This window comes from Nanorana parkeri, unplaced genomic scaffold (genome assembly GCF_000935625.1).
Source record: "Nanorana parkeri isolate BGI_ZX_2015 unplaced genomic scaffold, ASM93562v1 scaffold504, whole genome shotgun sequence".
In the NCBI taxonomy this organism is placed as follows: Eukaryota; Metazoa; Chordata; class Amphibia; order Anura; family Dicroglossidae; genus Nanorana; species Nanorana parkeri.
The window spans coordinates 646,014-657,586 of NW_017306772.1; the positions used below are offsets into that span (position 1 = coordinate 646,014).

Below are 11,573 nucleotides of genomic sequence, written 5' to 3' on the forward strand. Positions count from 1 at the left end.
CGTTCAAGCTGAGTGTTTTCTTTAAGCCAGTGGAATGCTAGTTACTAGGAGAAGGAAACAGTTGCTAGGTGCAACGCGTGTTTTTCAGCCACTCTCACTGAAGTCTATGGGGACAAAAATGTGCAATTCTGCCTGAAAAGTAGTTTGTGTACTTTTGCGAGAATCAAGCTACACACTACAGATGACACAATGCTCAAGGGTGAATGGGCACCGTGGAAATATTGCAATTCTTCATGTTGGGTGTTACCGCACTTGGGGAAGCATGCAACAAAACGCTCATGTATGACAGTTGCCGTTAGATACTGTACACCCATATCCTTTCTCCCAAATCTGTTTCAATAAGGTGAATTGCAGCAAAAATTAGTTAATTAGTAGGAAAAAGATGTAATAGACAAGGGTAAGCATACACAAGCAGAAATGCTTATTTAGAACTGGCCCGTCTGTGGTGCCTTCTGCTGTTATGCTGCTCATACCAGTAACCATAAATAAAAGATTCAGTTTTTTTGCTTGAATACAGTCGTTCAATACAAGAAACATACTGTATGAATTTGCTCTTTTAATTGAATAATATGCACAGAGATAATGCAATATCTGATTAGCATATTACAGCAGTGCCATCAGTTACACGTTTATCAGTAAGAGAAGACATAGCCAATGGCTGGCCTGAAAACGAGAAAGAACCCGCCAGACCTCCATTTTTTTAAGTTTCAGTAGGTGGTAGGATATGTTTTTAAATTTGATTAGAGCCCATATCACACTAGTGATAACCTGCCATAGCCTCTAGATCAGAATTTCTCAACCTTTTTTCAGTCACCGCACCCTTTAAAAATATGCAAAATCTCAAGGCACCCCAGTCGAAAATATCAGATTTTAAGGGGGACCCCATGCAAAAACACAAAAAAAAGTGGGTTTCCACCCTCCACATTGAAGTGCCCACTTCAAATCAAGATTTCCCCCCTTCATATGACTGTAGCCTTTGTATCAGTCGCACCCTTTCACATCAATAACCCTACTTTCACATCAAGAGGCCCGCTTTCATATAAGAGTTCACCCTTTCACATCAGAGTTCCCACTTTACATCAGGAGCCCCCTTCACATCAGTCTTAATTTCCCCTCCACATTACAGTCCCATTACTACAAAATTTTGAAAGTACCTATGAAGAGGTCAGGAGACACACCAATGTGCCACAGCACCCTGGTTGGTTGAGAAAGTCTGCTTTAGACAGAGAGGGGCAGTAAGCGTCTTCTACTGCTCCCTGCCCCCCCCACCCCTGCAACAACTTAGGGCTGCAACAACCAATCCATTAAATCAATAATAAATCGATTATAAGAATAGTTGGCAACTATTATTATTATCGGTTATAACCATTTATAGCAGAATCAAAGAACGAAGGAGTGGGGTTTTAATGAGAGGTATGACACCAACGCTTTTTCTATTTGGTATAAAAAGTATTTATTCTACATATAATAAATATAAAAACATGTATACAAATTCATTGTATTCGACCTAGATCAAATACATCGTAGGCAGAAATATAAAACCAAATACGTCCTAACTCTCCATATATTCAATCCAATTCATATTGCTTAGTCATATACACTGAGTGGCCAGTGCTGAGTTGCCAGTGCTGTACTGAGCTTAGGGTAACGGGAGGACGCTAGTTTGTGTCCTCCCGTTACCCCAAGGAGAACTATGGGGAAAAACACTGACCCCATAGTTCTCCTTTAATGTTCAAACTCAGATGTCAGCTGAAAGCTATACACATCACTAAATGTTATGATTAACAAATTTTTCATACATTAGGGATGCAGCGATAATTATACTAGTATTGGTGCCGATAACGAGTATTTGGGCGAGTACAAGTACTCGTCCAAATGCTCGTTATCGGCACCAATACCTTCCCTGATACCGGAACTTCCGGTCAGAGGAAAATTTCCTCTGACCGGCAGTGCCGTAGGGGAATATGGAGCCAGCTTCCTGGGCAATCAAGAAGCCTGGTGGCGAGTAATGACCCGCCTCCCTGATTAGCCAAACAGCCGGCTCGATGCTGATTGACTGGGAAGCTGGCTTCCTGGCCAATCAGCATCGAGCCGGTCGAACAGCTGGCTCCATGCTGATTGACTGAGAAGCCGGCTTCCCGGCCATTCAGCATCGAGCCGACTGAAGAGCCGTGTTTGAGCAGATCCAACATGGAGACGGCTTCCCAGGAAATCCGGAAGCTGGGCAGCGTGTCATTACCTGCTGCCCAGCTCCCTGATTGTGCAGGAAGCCGGCTCCATGCCAGCGGAAGCACTGGTATCGGCGAGTCCCGACAACAAAATATCGGTACTCATACTCGATACCGAAAAACCGGTATAGGTGCATCCCTAATTAGCACCATAATGTCTAAAGGTGCCCATACATCTTGTGATTATTGTTCTGAAATCGAACGCAATCGGGTTTTCGTACGATAATCGGCCAGTTGATGGGAAGTGAATGATCATAATTACTGTACAACTGTGTGAATTTCGTCGATCGGTCAGGCTGGAAAACTTTTTTCGAATCGTCCGAATAATCGATGGATTAGTGGCGTTTTCATTCGAAAAGAATCGCAACATGAACACTGCACATGCGCAAATGAATATCCGTTCTGGCAATCGACGAAATTGGGCCCGTTAGTATTGCTAATGAGCGATAATCAAAATCTACATTGATCTGTGCACGATGGCGTACTCGAGCATAAATCGAAGAGGGGTTTGATGACGGGACAAAAGAAATCGAATGATAATTGTAAGGTGTATGGCCAGCTTTACTAAACAGATGTGTTTCTATTTTAGGTCTGCAGGTTCCTTCAACAATTATTTGCTGAGCATTTTTTAAATTCAAAGTTTAACTCCCTATTTCAGGCATTTAAATAGTAAATACATATGTTCAGTATTTTTTAGCCATAATGATCCCCTGCATTTACAGAAGTTATTCAATTGCCCACTGCAGCCAGTGGAAGAAGTTTCTATTTTTCTAATAGTCATGGTCGAACTATAGGCAGTGTCATGTCCATTGTACTAGACCAGGGGTAGGCAACCTTGGCTCTGCAGCTGTGCTGAAACTACAAATCCCATAAGGCATTGCAAGCCACAGGCATGACTCCCAGAGTCAGAAGCATGATGGGATTTGCAGTTTCCGCACAGCTGGAGAGCTGAGGTTGCCTACCTCTGTACTAGACAGATCCCCAATGGCCATGAGCCAAGCACTTTCCTTTGGTTCTTTGAAGACCTGCAGGGACACAGAGCGACTTGCTCAGTTCTTCTAAGTAATATTGAAGTCAAAAGATCTTTATGCTATTTCAAATGCTGATGAAATCACTAACAATGGACTCTGCTTCTTGATGTCCTGCAGAATCAGCTGATCCCCTGAGCACTGGCCCTGGTATCCTGTTGCATTGTCATATGGAACCACCCTTGTGTGTGCTAGTAAACTGTGTGTGTATCCACAGCAGGACAAAGTCATTTCCCTGCTCCCCACTCCTTCTTCCTACCCCTCCCTTCTCCAAGCTAGTAGATGGACAGTTGCTGGAGATAGCTTTGTCTTTTGTGGTCTTGTACTGGACAGGAAGTTCAGGGAAGCTGAGCTGAGAGAGTTGGAGACACAGGTTAGGAAAAATGGTGACTGTAAGTTTTTGGGCAAAAATGTAAAGAAATACTTTCTGGACAATGTATATTTGGACAATGTATATTTGTTTTATCTGGATTTGCGTTATTGAAACAAAATTGAGCACTTGATACTACTTTAACCTCTTGCCGTCCGCCCGTAGTAGAAAAACGGACGGACGGCACTGCTGCATTGGCGGGTTGCCGTCGCCAGACGGCATTTAAGGGTATAAAATTCATTTCAGTACAGCGTTGCATGACGGAATAAATGTCAGTCAAAGTACCGCAGCGCTGAATACTGAAAAATGGCCGGGATGGGAAGGGGGTTTAACACCGCGGATGTCAACTGGTTAAAAAGAAAAAAAAATATTTGAAAATGTGAAAAATCAATTATCATCATGTGATCATATTCATCAAAAAATCTTTAGTTTCCCTATGTAAAAGGGCTATATACCTACATATCCCTCCCCTCCTCCCCCTCTACCTCTGCTCTCACCTTCCTACGTACTCACTTACCACACCAGCCTATCCTTCTATTACACCTGTGTAGGTGGTATCAAATATTCAGCTGCTTTTTTCATTTTGATTCAGATTTTGAAATCGGACATGGCCTGTCTAGGGAACATTCAGTATACATCCTGTCCTTACAATTCTATTAAGAAAGTCTAGAATCCAAGACAGGTTAGGTTACCAGCACAAAGAAATACTGTATGCCATAGTTCTGTATCCACACCCAAAATGGAATATATATACCTTTTAGTAACTTGTATCCGTATTTTTTGTTTCGGAATGGTTTATACTACATATTGTTCATTGTTATATTTTTTCGTTAAAGGAGAACTATGAGGTGAGTGCTTTTCACTCACCTCATAGTTCTAGCCGACCTGTGACAATGAGACTGTCACAGGTCAGCTCAGTAGATCGGGAGGTGAGCGAACACATACCGGCATTCGCTAGCTCGCGGTATACTGAGCCTAGGGTGACGGGAGGACGCTAGTTTGTGTCCTCCTGTTACCCTAAGGAGAACTATGGGGAAAAACCTTAACCCCATAGTTCTCCTTTAAGTATAAATATATGTTAAAAGAAGATGAATATTTTGTAATTTGCTATCAAAGCTGTTTTCACATGATCGTTTGCTACTTTGACACAAGTAATCACAGTAAAAAGATTGGCCTGCTTTGATATGTCATGTGCCCTTAGCAAAGAATATTAAAAATATCTCACCAGTGGCAGAGCTATAAAACCATCAGCGAAAAACAATAATGCAATCTCATTAGCATCCAACTTAAATATACATTCTACCCACCAACACCTGTCAACTTCAATTTGAAATGGAGCTTTAATTAAGACCTGCATGATATTATTCATTTTATTAGAGCTAGATCTCAGCTAGCTTCATCTCAGCTAGATCCCCTCTCAGACATTATTATTATACAGGATTGATATAGCGCCAATAGTTTGCACAGCGCTTTACAATATAAGGAAGATATTACAGTCACAATACAATTCAAGACAAGATGGTAAGGAGGGCCCTGACCGTGAGGGCTTACAATCTAAAAACATTACACTTTATTTCATGACACAATATGATAACAAGAATTACGCTATACTTTCTAACTTACTCTATTTTACATCACTACTGTTCAGACGCCAATGCACCAAAAAAAAAAAAACAACAACTTTCATTCGCTTAATTTATAAAGTACAGTTACAAACAATACGCCCACATTCTAATTCTAATTCTTTCTGATCTCACTAAAAATGAATAAAATCATTTGTGTTGCATTATAAATATCAGTTTGCATGAATGCAACAACAAATGGATGATAATGCAATGTGCCTGATTTACTAAAGGAGTTGTGAATAATAAGATTGTGCAAAAAAAGTGAATTGTCACACTATTTACTGTGTGAATATTATAATTCACATAGTAAATTGTGTGACTATTCACTTTGATTACCCAATCAAGTGGAGATGAAAAATGTAAACAGGAATTTAATCTTCACCTGTTGGCTGACTGAATTGAATATTCACAAAGTTTAATGTGTGAAGAAGCATGATAATATTAGCAATAAATAATGATGATGAAGATAATAATAATATCATAATTATTATTATCATTATTATAGTTGTATTATTATTATTATTATTATTATTAATAATAATAGTAGTTTTCTTGAATTCACTTACACATGGGAGCTAATACAAAGAAGCTGACTTACAAAAGGAGTTGAGAACATTTAAAATTATTATAATTCACACAATACATTTTAATTACCCAATCATGTGCAGATGAAATGATTGGCTAATTGAATAGAATATTCACACAGTTTATTGTATAAATAATTATAATAATGATGATGATAATGATAATAGTGTTGCTGTTATTTTAGTATCAGTTAATAATAGTAATTCATAATAATAATATTATTACTATAGTTGTTGTTGTTATTATTAATATTATATGTATTATTGTTATTGTTTTATTATCACTGTTGATAATATTGTCATTATAATGACTATTAATATTACATCATTACTACAGTTTGTATTATTATTATTACTAAAGTTGGTATTATTACTTTTAGAAGTAGTAGTATTTATATTAATATTATTCTCAACTCCTTGAGTAGATCAGCCTTACTATGTCTACATGCATTTCACTATCTTTTTGAACAGTCGGTGGATACAGAAATGGTTCAATGACTTTTATCATTTTAATTCCTAGCTTATATGAGAAGGATAATAAAAGCAGTGTGACATAGAGGAAGTGTAGAGGAAAGCAGGTACTCTGCTGCATGTGGGTGACACTGGCCCTTTAATAAGCCTGCGTCCTATGTAACAGCAATGGCAAACCGGCAATTTATTAAATGGAAATCACCCCTTGGTGGTCCAGTGGAGGATAAGTATGATCTGCACCTCTTGCTGATGCAGACCATACTAATCATTGCCCTGTCATGCAGCTGCTCACAGGAAGGAGTGATTAGTATGGTCTGAATCAGCCAGAGATGCAGATCACCCTGATCCTCCACTAGGCAACCAGGATAAGCCCTGAGTGCCCCCCTGGACACCAGGGATGCAGCCCCCTCCCTGCAAAACAGCAAAGGGGGACATTTAAAAAAAATTATTAGTAATTATGAATTGTTATTAATGGTTGTGTGTGTTTTATGTGTGATATGTGTCTGTTTTTTAATAAGTGTGTGTGTGTGATTTATGAGTGTGTGATATGTGTCTATTTTTTAATAAGTGTGTGTGTTTTATTGAGTGTGCGTGTGATGTGTTTTATGAGTGTGTAATATGTGTGTTTTATTGAGTGTGTGTTTTTATTGAGCGTGTGATATGTGTGTTTTTTAATGAGTGTGTTATGTGTGTAGTTTTTAATGAGTGTGTGATATCTGTGTGTTTATTAATGAGTGTGAGATATGTGTGTGTTTTTAATAAGTGTTGCGATATGTGTTTTTTTTAAATAAGTGTGTGATATGTGTTTTATTGAGTGTGTCTGTTTTAATTGAGTGTGTGATATGTGTGTGTTTTAATGAGTGTGTATTATGTGTGTGTATTTTTAATGTGTGATATCTATGTGTGTTTTTAATGAGTGTGAGATGTGTGTCTGTTTTAATAGGTGTGTGATATGTGTGTATGTTATTGAGTGTGTGATGTGTGTGTGTTTTTAATGTGTGTGATATGTGTGTTTTAATGCCTATGTGATGTGGGTTTCATTGCTTGTGTGATGTGTTTGTGTTTTATTGAGTGTGTGATATGTTTGTGTGTTAGTTTGATGTGTGTGTTTTTATGAATGTGTATGATATGTGTGGGTGTGTTTTATGAGTGTGTGTGATGTGTGTGTTTATATGATTGTGTATGGGTGCAGTTTGATAAATGTGTGTGTTTTACAAGCGTGTATGACATGTGTGTGTTTATGGGTGTCTAAGGCAGTGATGCTGAACGTTTTTGAAACCCCAGTGCCCCAACTAAACAACAATGACAAAGTTCTTTTCAGTGCTGGCACTTTGACATAAATACATTGATTCTGCGTTGCAGTTTGGGCACTGGAGCTCAACCACTGCCCTATAATATGAGTGAGGAGACAAGCAGAATGAGGAAGTGAGAAGCTCCCCATTAATAGTTCAGGACAGACTGTAGAGCAGTGGAGTCTTTGTTAAAGACAGTCAGAGGAGACAGTAGACATAAAGGGCTGGATGAAGGAATAGGGGGGGCACTAAGTAGTAGACTTGTGCTTTAGGAAGCTGGCTATTTTAAGTTGAAAGGCATGCAGCCCTACTGCTGTGGCTTGGGATGAATCACTTTGCACTCCTGATATTTGTATATTTCTCTCCTCTTGCCGTCCTCATTTAGTAAATTACATCTCGGGCTCTGTGGAGAGCTGGAGTAATTATAGACAACGAAGGCAGGCAGGCAGACAGACAAAACAAGATCAAGGCTTGCTAGTGCAATATTCATCAAGCCGTAATGTGCTCAGCGCTCCCCCTCCATCCCTGTGGTGCTGAAACAGGAGGTCATGCGATAATGTAATGTGCATTATGACGTCATGTAAAGTATCCCTTTGGCTGCCAGGAGCTAGCACTCATCGGGGTACTCATCTACACTCTGCTCTGTACACACTCCCCTTCATTCAAACAGGCTATCCTTAAAATAGGTCATGTAATAAGAGAAGTGCCTGCGATCAATACATTTCCAGACTTCAGTGATCTCAATCATGTATCCACACTTTTATCCCCCCCTCCCCTCCCCCCCTGATGACCTTCTCTCCTATACATCCCAATGGACCTACCTGCAGCTGGATCTCCATAGGAATGCCTTGGATGGGTGCTATATGTGTGAAGTGTAATAAGTTCTGCTGATATGATATAACCCTCCCAGCGGACAGGAGTGAAGGAGGGGGGGAAGACGATCAGTCTGCTCTTTCCTTGCGATGACTTCAATCTCTTCTGTTGGGGGGGGACCTCTCTCCCCCCCATCCACCTTTATCCCTTTCAGCTGTATGTGTCTGTAGGGAGGGGTATAATAACCTAGACAGGATCCCCTTTCACCGCAACACCCCGCCCCGGCGACGATCGGAGCCGAACTCTGAAGTTCGATCGGTCTGGCGCTCGGAGGAGGAGGAGGCGCGTTCCCGCGCAGCGGTCTCCCGATGCTCCCATTGTTGTCGGAATCTTCCAGCCGGGCACGTGCGCGCGCCTCCGCCACTCCAGCTGCCTGTGCTGCTGCTGCTGCTGGATATGGCTTGAGTTGTAGAGCACGGCTTGCTGCTGCTGTGGGAATACCCCGGTCTCCCCACACACAGCGCACATTCAGTGTTACTGTTATCAATTAAAAGTTTCTGGTTCATGAGCAGAGACATGGAACAGGTTATAATATACGTTACTAAAAAAAGAAGCCAAAATGGCACTGGAATTTTCAAGATTATGGCAGCCAGTGATTGCCTAACAAACCAAATATATAACGAAATACAAAACATTTTAAGATTATGGCAGCCAGGGTTTGCCTAACACACCACATATACAGTATCTCACAAAAGTGAGTACACCCCTCATAGTTTTGTAAATATTGTATTATACCATTTCATGTGACGACGCAGAAGAAATGACACTTTGCTACAATGTAAAGAAGTGAGTGTACAGCTTGTATATCAGTGTACATTTGCTGTCCCCTCAGAATAACTCAACACACAGCCATTAATGTCTAAACCGCTGGCAACAAAAGTGAGTATACCCCTAAGTGAAAATGTCCAAATGGGGTCCAATTAGCGATTTTCCCTCCCCGGTGTCATTACAAGGTCTCAGGTGTGAATGGGGAGCAGGTGTGAATGGGGAGCAGGTGTGTTAAATTTGGTGTTATCGCTCTCACTCTCTCATACTGGTCACTGGAAATTCAACATGGCACCTCATGGCAAAGAACTCTCTGAGGATCTGAAAAAAAGAATTGTTGCTCTACATAAAGATGGCCTAGGCTATAAGAAGATTGCCAAGAAACCTGTGAGATACTGTGTATAACGAAATACAAAACATTTCTTGATTATGGCAGCCAGGGATTGCCTGACAAACCATATATAAAGAAATACAAAACATTGTTTATATACAAAACAATGTATATATCCAAAACAGTAAAACAGTAGAAAGGCATCATGGCACACTCACAAACCAGCATGTAAAACAACTTGTCTCACCACTAAGGATAATAACAGAGGTTTGGATACACGTCTTCTGCAGAGGATGTGAAAGCCGCACTGCCGCGCCAAGGCACCTCTTATAGTGCGGTCCTAACTCTAAACTATGAGAGTCTCCATCTTGGAGCACATGGGGGCAGAAGATTTCAAATTGGGTGCAGGTTTGTCAGGAGGACGCCCAGCCTCCTTAAAAGCACAGAAACACACAAGGGATCCCGCACATCCCAATGGCAGCTGAGAAACCCCATGTACACCCAATTTGAAATCTTCTGCCCCCATGTGCTCCAAGATGGAGACTCTCATAGTTTAGAGTTAGGACCGCACTATAAGAGGTGCCTTGGCGCGGCAGTGCGGCTTTCACATCCTCTGCAGAAGACGTGTATCCAAACCTCTGGTTTTATCCTTCGTGGTGAGACAAGTTGTTTTACATGCTGGTTTGTGAGTGTGCCATGATACCTTTCTACTGTTTTACTGTTCAAAGCCCATTTCGTTGAGTGCGTTTGTCGTTTGTTTTGCTATATCCAAAACAGAACATTTATATTCATGGATAGGACTTCTGCAGACTCAAAATGATAATAAACAACGTCATGGCAAGCATCTTTAGTACTTAGTAGAGCACCCTTTTGTGGTTACTGCCTGCTGCAGATGAGAAGCATAGCCAGATACCAGCTTCTGGAAGCATTTCTGGGGAATCTTAGCCTATTCCTCATATGCAAAAGCCCCCTGTTCACCAATATTCTTGGGTTTGCATGTTGCAACTGTCTTCTTCAAATCCCACCAGAGAATTTCTATGGGGTTCAAGTCAGGTGACTGTGATGACCACTGTAGAATCTTCCAGGACTTCTTCTGCAACCAAGCCTCGGTGGAATTTGAGGTATGCTTGGGATCATTGTCCTATTGGAAGGTCCAATGAGGCCCTAGCTTCAGCCTCCTCTCAGATGTCATGACGTTCTCTCCTAGAATTTCCTAAATACTTCAGTGAATCCATCTTACCTTCCAAATGCTGCAGGTTTCCAGTCCCAGAGGATGCAAAGCAGCCCCAGAGCATCACCTAGCCACCACCATGCTTAACTGTAGGCAGAGTGTTCTTTTCAGCGTATGCTTTATTCTTCTTCCTCCAGACATACTGCTGATCCATAGGGCCGAAAAGGTTCCAGTTTTGTTTCATAACTCCACAGAACAGAATCCCAATACTTCTGTGGGTTATTTATATGATTATGAGCATATTGGAGCCAACTTTTCTTGTGCTTTTGGGTCACCAAGTGATGAACGTCTTGGAGTTCTAGCATGGAAACCTTCTGCGTTTAGTACGCGCCTTACTGTGCAAACTGAAACATTTTGTAGCCATTCGAGGGTTTTTCTTAACCTACCTTCTCAGAGATCTGGTTGCATCCGTTAAAACTTGCATGTTCAATTGAATCTGGGGAAACCACTTGAAACATTCATCGTGTTGACCTATTTCAATTGCTTTTGTTTGATTTGTTCATTGCCACTGAAAGTTTGTAAATTCTGCCAATAAACCTAATTTGCAATAGGGGTTGAATACTGTGCAACGGGGGTTGAATAATTTTTATTACAACTGTAAATATAAAAATGTAAGAAAACGTGTGGTCCCTACAAAATTCATACCACACCCTTATCTTAGAACGCAAAAAAGTAGGGTTCCCTCTTATGTCAGAATCCCCCCTATACAGTAGGAGCTGCGGCCAGGCCCGGCCCTACCGCAAGGCAAGTCACGCGGCCGCCTGAGGGCGCTGCA

General features: G+C 41.0%; 1 protein-coding gene across 1 annotated transcript in view; it reads right to left on the reverse strand.

The window, feature by feature from the left end:
- Window positions 1–8,458, reverse strand: part of KIAA1958 (KIAA1958 ortholog) — a 79,253-nt gene extending 70,795 nt beyond the window's left edge. Inside the window, exon 1 of the mRNA XM_018561146.1 lies at window positions 8,420–8,458. The gene's annotated coding sequence lies outside the window, so the exon portion shown is untranslated. The remainder of the gene's footprint in view (window positions 1–8,419) is intronic.
- Between the last annotated feature and the right edge of the window lie 3,115 nt (window positions 8,459–11,573).